This window comes from Pongo abelii, chromosome 16, assembly GCF_028885655.2.
Source record: "Pongo abelii isolate AG06213 chromosome 16, NHGRI_mPonAbe1-v2.0_pri, whole genome shotgun sequence".
Taxonomy (NCBI): Eukaryota; Metazoa; Chordata; class Mammalia; order Primates; family Hominidae; genus Pongo; species Pongo abelii.
In genome coordinates, this window is record NC_072001.2 from 73,843,068 (window position 1) to 73,851,021 (window position 7,954).

The following is a 7,954-nucleotide window of genomic DNA, read 5'->3' on the forward strand; positions in this document are numbered from 1 at the left end:
CACACATATACGGCACTTTGCAATGTGCAAATAGCACATTTATTTTCTCACTGAGCTCTTACAGCAATGATTTCTGGCCATTTCACAAAGAGGAGCCCAAAGCTTCAGAGAGGCTAAGCAGCCAACCCCATATCACACAGCTGATGCAGAGGCTGAACTCGAGTCTTCTGGCAAGGCTGGGGCTCCCGTGCTCATGGATTTTAATTACACTAGGGCAAATGAGGATACTGAGGGCAAGTGGGGAGGTGGACTGGTGTCAGGGCGAGAACAGGATGCATATTTTTTCAGCCCTGGAGGAGCGCTGCACACGAGCAGCTCTGGCTTTTGTGGTCACAGCGACTGGCACAGCCAGCTCTCTGCCCAGGTCATTTAGTATAATCTGCAGCATCATTGTGATTTATTGATGGCTTTTATTCCCCACTGGGATGGCACGAAAATAATCAGATGAATAATGAGCTTGTGAAGATGGATGCACTGTGAGCCAGCTCCCGCAGAAGGGAATTATACGCTGGGATTCTGCCTGGAGCAGCACAGGACGATGGATGTTGCTGCAGAAAGCTGGGCCTCATTTGCTCCTTTGGCAGTGAGTTGCTTCTCTCTACAGACACAGAGAGCTTAAGAGGTAATAGTGCTGGCATGTCTCTGTTCCAAGAGTGGAAATGAGATGAGCATTGATGGTCTCAGGGATGAAAAAACAGAACCTCATCCTGGGGGTTGGTGATAGGAGGCATAGCTGCACTTAACCCTGTGGTCGCTAGCAGGAAGGACACCCACTGTGAGGTTTTGCAATGGATGGGTAGCCACCCTGCATGATCACGAGCCTGGCACGTTCCTGCTGGTGCAGCCATGCTGTTTCAGTTATCTATCGCTGAATCACAAACCACCCCAAAACTTAGGGCTTTCAAACAACAGTCATTTTATTACTCGCAATTCTCTGGGTCAGAATTTGTTTGTCTCAGCAGAGATAGCTTATCTCTGCTCCAGTTGTGTTGGCCACGGCAGCCCAACCAAGGCTGAAAGAGCCATAAGAGCCTCTCCTGCATGCCTGGGGTGATGGTGCTGGCTATCTACTGGGCTGCCACAGTTCTCCTCCATATCATCTCCCTCCAGCAGGACAGCCTGGACTTGTTTACGTTGCGCTGGGTTCCCAGAGTGAAGGTGAAACTGCAAGTCCACTTAAACTCGGGCTCAGAAGTCCCAACCGTCACTTCTACACATTGTCTTGGTCAAAGCAAGTCATGAGGCCAGCTCAGATTCAAGGTGGGGAGAAATAGGCTGCCCCCTCTGGAAGGGAGGAAAGCACGGTTACTGTGAAGGGGTGGACATAGGCTGTGATTCACCGGGGCCAGTCAGAAGCCGACTCTGAGATGGAGCTTGGTGAGCAGGATTTTTGCTAAAGAGTGTCTTTGGGACGAACGCCCATGGAAGGGAGAGCTCTGGAAGGAAGGAGAGGACAGGGAGAGAGGTGGAGCTGTGATCAGGTTCACAGAGAGCCTTGGTGGATGCCGCAGGAGCACTGAAGCTTGAATGGTCCGTCAGATCTGTCCCAAGGTGGGCCAAGGTGGTCAAGACCTCGTATGCCTGCACCAAGGATGTAGGCACCCTGGAAAGGGGCATGACCTTGGCTGAGGCAGTCCCTGAAGGCTGCCTGCCCACAACCCTCCCTGCATCTGACAGCGCTGCAGGCGGCCCTCACAATGTCCACCCAACCTTCTACCACACTTGCCTTCAAGAAGCTACCTTCCTCCCCAGCCCCACAGCTCCCTCAGTTCCCATCCATACCGCTGCCCACCCAGAAAATGCCACAGATTTCTCCTGACACCTCCTCCCATCCATCCAGGCCCCACCGACCTCCTCAGTACCCCACGATGTCCCTGTACCCTATCCTTCCTCCCCGAGCCCTCTCCCTCCTCCCTGCCCTAGCCCTGAAGCAGCCTCCTGACCCCATGTCCTCGCTTCCGCCCTTTCCCCTTCAAAACCAGTGCTTCTGCAGCGGCCCCAGCCTTCCTTAGAGGACAGAAACATGCCCCCGAAGCTTTCCCATTTAAAGCCCTTCCCTGATCCCCATCACCTCAAGGCCGAACCCCGGCTTCTCCACATGGCTTCCTGGCCCTGGCACATGGCTCCAGCCACAGCTCCCTTCACATTCAACCCTGACCCTCGGGGGCTTCCAGAGCTCTCTGTCTCTGGGCTGCCACACAAGCTCTTGGCCTGTGTGCTCCGTCCTGTGGTCCCCTCCCTGCCTCTGTCAGCACCCCCCATCCCACTCTTCATCCAGCCCACTCTTCTGCTAACCCTTTGCCCTGGAAGCATGCCCCAGTGAGCCCCGGAGCCCACCCACATCCCTCACAGGCCCACTGCACCTCCGTTCCCCCATCCCGGCTCTCTGCACATAGGGCACAGGTGCCAGTGATGTCTGTCTCCCATCCATCAGGCGGTGGGCTCCACAGGGCGGGCCCAGGTTCACTGCACCCCGGGGGCCCAGAGCACAGCACCCTGCAGAGCCGCTGCTCCGTGCATGGCAGGGGATCCGCCACCTGTTCTCTGTGCCAGGCTGCTGAGCTGAGAGCTGAAGGAGGAATGAGGAAGGGAAGAGAGGGCTGTAGCCTAGTCCTGCATTAGGTAGACAGGCCTCAGGAGAGGGGCACACTCCAGGGCCAGGAAGAGCTGCTCTGGAAAACAGGCCTGGACCACAGACAGTCCCGTCCACAGGGCACAATGAGTGCTTCACCTGGCAGCCCAGGACGGTGGAGGCTTGGAGGATGCCCTGCACTGGTGGACAGGCTGTGGAAGGCGTCACGTCCCTTAAGATAATACCCAGATTCCACTGTCTACTGGGATTTTCCCTGAACATGGTACAGCCCTCAACATTTCCTGTTATGGGGTGAAATGCACAGCCCATCATTCCCCTGCCCCAGAAGAACACTGCCAACCCACAGTGCCAGAGAACTGCCTATCATTTCTCCCAGTTCTTACTAGGGTCCATGCCCTGGCAATGCACTTTATGAGGATTATTAGCCTCAGTTTTCAGGCTAAGAAACTGAGGCTCAGAGAGGTTAAGCAGCTTACCCAAGGTCTCCAGAATTAGGAAGTGGTAAACGTGGGGTTTGAAACCAAGTCTTGTCTCCTGACTCCTGTCCAGCGTGAACACCTGACACTTTGCACAAGGCCCAGGCAGGGAAGTCTGCGAGAGTCAGAGAGTGAATGCCTGTGGAAGCAGCCCACCACCAATGAGAAAAGATCACAAAGCTCATGTTTCTAACCTCTATGAGCCGCTCTGCCCAGGATTGAAAGGGAACTTGGAAACCATCCTGGCCAACTACCTCCATTTATATTTCATTTTATTTTGTGGGCCCTCGGGGCTATGGTTTTAATATTCATTTATGTTTCTGTATGAACATCTGGTCCACTGCTTTTAAACACTTCTAACTGCTGCGTCCACTGTGGTTTACTGCCCACTGCTGCAGGGACAGAGGCCCAAGTTACAGCTCGCTCCACAAACTCCACTGCAATGGACACCTACAGTTGTGTCTCTGTTTTTAAAGGTGAGAAAACAAGGTCTAAGGAGTGGAAACAGGCTTGCGGCCAGTATTTATCCAGGGTAGGTATTTCTAGTTAGCTGTTAGCAACTCCGGGGAAAGGGGCATTTTTCTCTGCCAATATTTGCATGTCCATTCAGAAAAGAACTCCGACTGGCCCTGCTTGGATGTTCACATCCTTAACTAATCCTTGTGGTCAGGGACAGGGCATCCTGGTTTGGAGTGAGTGGGGCAGTTATTTACCTGCCTGTAGAGGACAGGTGGAACAGGGGGAAGATATTTAGCTCTTTAAAGAAAAATAGCAGGTGTCCACATAGGGACCTACGAGCTTTCCCAAACTGGGGACACCAGTGCTGGCCATGGGAAAGGGCCCTTTGTTGGGGTGGAGGCACAGGGGAACACCTGAGGAGTGAGGCTGTGATGGGGCTCAGGGCTGCCCATCCGGAGGGGTGCATTTCCCTGCCTGTGCTCCCATGAATGAGCCCCAGAGGTTTCTCTGGTCTCTCTGAAGTGCTCAGCAGGGAGCAGCAAAATTACCAAGTTTAGCATAAACTCCCCTCCCCACCTTGTCCCAGGACAAAGTGAAGAGCTGGTGAAACTGCTCACAAACATCACCAGGTGTGCACAGAAGCAGGCACACAATGAGAGTCTCCGGACCTGTCAGGGAGTCCCATCCTGCCAAATGCAGAGTCCTATCTTTGTTGACAACTTAATCTCTCAGAAAGTAGGGGAACAAGAATAACTGCTTCCACAGACTTAATTGTGGTCAACAAAGAACTGGCTGTTGAAATGGCAAAGAAAGGAAATTGAGAAAACATAACCATCCACTCAGAATGTGTTTGTGGACTAGGTATATGCCTGGAGCTGCCACTCGCCCCTTCTATTTTGGACACCTGAGAACTTGCACATTAGGTATGGGCAGGGCCACCTGGAAAAGTCAGATTTAATGCCTCCAGAAGCTGCCCACAGTCATCTAGGGATCAAAGTTTGGTGAATCAGTACCCCAGCTCCCCAGCTTCCTTTTCCTTTGTCAGACAACTCTGCAGTGTGCTCTACAGGATCTCCCAGGGGTCCCCAGCAGGTTAAGCTTTCATCGCCTACAGCAGTAACTTGCATGATAACACACACACAGCAAGCAGTAACTTGCACACACACAGCAGTAACTTGCATGATACACACACAGCAGTAACTTGCACACATGCAGCAGTAACTTGCTTGATAACACATACAGCAGTAATTTGCATGATACACACACAGCAGTAACTTGCATGACATACACACACAGCAGTAACTTGCATGACATACACACACAGCAGTAACTTGCATGACACACACAGCAGTAACTTGCATGACACACACACAGCAGTAACTCGCATGATACACACCCAGCAGTAACTTGCATGACACACACAGCAGTAACTTGCATAACACACACAGCAGTAACTCACATAGTAACACACACGGCAGTAACTTGCATGACACACACAGCAGTAACTTGCATAACACACACAGCAGTAACTCACATAGTAACACACACGGCAGTAACTTGCATGACACACACAGCAGTAACTTGCATCACACACACACAGCAGTAACTCGCATGATAACAGTAACTTGCATGACACACACAGCAGTAACTTGCATGACACACACACAGCAGTAACTCGCATGATAACCCATGCTGTATGTACTTCATTTCCTTCTTGTCTCTCGTCTCCACTCCTTCAACCATTTCCTTTCTTAAAAAACTATTTGCACTTACATCCTTCTCTCAGGTTTTATGTCTGGTGGGACTCAAACTAAGACAATGCAATAGCTACAAAAGTAAATTCTAGGAACCTGGAGACATAGTAGTACAGTGAATAATTGGATAGGCTTTAGAATCAAACCATCTATGCTTGCATACACCACCAGTGTGTAAATATTTAATATTCAAACAATTGTTGTATATAAACCTTAGGAAGTAGATTTCAAGAAAGGCAGAACTGGAAACTCTAGAAAAAGGAAGATGACTCAAGCAGGAGAGGAGACTTGTTAAGTCTGAGAATAGACAAATAATTCATTCTTCAGAGGTAACCACAGAAATACAGTGACTTCCCAGGACGCTATCCAGGGAGGCCAGGTGTTTAAAGGACAAAGGGCAGAAGGAGTAGTCATGAGCCAGACAGAGAACAAAGGCCCCCTGCCCCAGCCTGCAAGATGCTGGGGAGACCAAGCCCCAGAATGCGCTGCAGCTTGCAAATATCCCAAGGACAATAGAAAGAACTTTGTTAAAGTATGCCCCAAACAAAACAGAGAGGGAGAAAGGGACACACTGGCGCTTGGAGCGGAGTGTGCTGTTCACGGGTGATGGAGAAAAAACTGAACTACTCAACTCTCATCTTACTCCTGTCTTTCCCATCAAAGCAAACGATTTAAAACATAAAAGGTGAAGACAAACAGAGTTAAGAGGAAATCAGCAGTCAGCTAAAATCCCAGCAGGCTCTCTGGCTTCGCAAGGTTCCTAGACTGGTAGACAGACATGCGGGTGAGCCAAGGAGGCTGGGCTTGGGCTCAGAGGCCGACAAGCTCTCTTGGTCAGCGGGGCAAGTGGTAACCAGAAGTGGGCTGCAGGCTCTGGCCTCAGCCCCAGCGTGTTTTCCAAGAAACTGAATGAAGATACTAAACATAGGGCTTATCACAGAGATGCCTCCAAACCAGCGGGTCTCAACAAGGGTGATTTTGCCGCCCCAACAAGGGAAACTTTGGCAATGTCCAGAGACCATTTTTGGTCATCGCAACAAGGGTATGGTGGAGGTGCTATTGCCATCTAGAGAGCAGAGCCCAGGGATGTGGCTGAACTTCCTGCAAGGCACAGGGCAGGCCCCATGACAAAAAATTATCTGACCCAAGATGTCAGTAGTGCCAAGATTGAGAAGCCCTACTCTGAGAAACCCCCCCCAAGAGATGGCTGTTGAGTGAATGAATGAGACGTTGAGCATCCACTATGCGCCCTGGGAAAGCACAGATGACTAAGACGCATTCTCTCCTCTCACGAGCTCATACTTTCTTCCAAGAAACAGATACAAGTGGCTGTGTTACAGTATACAACATGCTTTAATGGAAACGCTATGGGAGCAGAGACCAAAGAAACGCTGATACCACTAAGCAAGGCATGATTTGAGCTGGGTCCTGATAAACAAATGGAAGTTTGGCAGAAACACAAAGTGGGGATGAAGGGCGGATGGAGGCATTAAACGTGCCTGGTGTGCTGGGAACACCTCCTCTTAAGGAGAAGCAGCTGGAGGGGGGCTGGGGAGGTGCTGGATGCTGCGGTAAGGCCTTGGCTCTGTCTCACAGGCACAGGGTTCAAGAAGGTTAAGCAGAGGGTAACACAGTCAGATCTAGTTCTTTAAAATAAGAATCTATTAGGGCCGGGCGTGGTGGCTCACACCTGTAATCCCAGCACTTTGGGAGGCCGAGGTGGGTGGACCACCAGGTCAGGAGTTCGAGACCAGCCTGACCAACATGGTGAAGCCCTGTCTCTACTAAAAATAACAACAACAACAAAAATTAGCTGGGCATGGTGGCAGGCGCCTGTAATCCCAGCTACTCAGGAGGCTGAAGCAGGAGAATCACTTGAACCCAGGAGGCAGAGGTTTCAGTGAGCTATCATGCCACTGCACTCCAGTCTGGGTGACAGAGCGAGACTCTGTCTCAGAAAAAAAAAAAAAAAAAAAGAATATGTTTACCATCTCTGGTTAAAAAAAAAAAAACTTCCCTCCAACAAAGAATTAGCATAACAATCACCTCATTTGTAAATCCGCCATGATGAACTCACACCAAAACACAGTAGAATATGCTGGAACCTTGGAGAGCACACCAAAACACTGCTCTGTCCACCCTCATGCACCCCTCCCTTGCCCTGTGCATGTGCCAGATGTTTTGTGTACAATTTAATAATTTTTACTAAATTCATGGAGTTGTACCACCATCACCATCATCCAGTTTTAGAACATTTCTGTCACCCCAAAGAGTCCCCGTGTGCATTTGCACTCAAGGCCTATTCCTACCCCCAGCCCCTGGCAACCACGAAGCTGCTTTCTGTCTCCATCGATTCACCACTTCTTGACACTTCCTATAAATGGACTCATACAATATGTGGTCTTTGGCCTCTGGCCTCTCTCACTTAGCATGATGTTTTTGAGTTTCGTCATGTGGTAGCATGAATCAGTGATGTGTTCCTTTTTATTGCTGAATGATATATCAGTCAGATGTCTATTTAAAAGACTATGCTGGTTATAGAATGAAAGATGGGGTAGGAGGAGGAAGAAAGTAGAGGCCAAGAAACCAGTTAGGAGACACTGGTGGTTGTTCAGGCTGAGACAAAGAAGGTGTGAGTCGGTAGAGAGGCTGTGGGCATGAAGAGAGAGGAC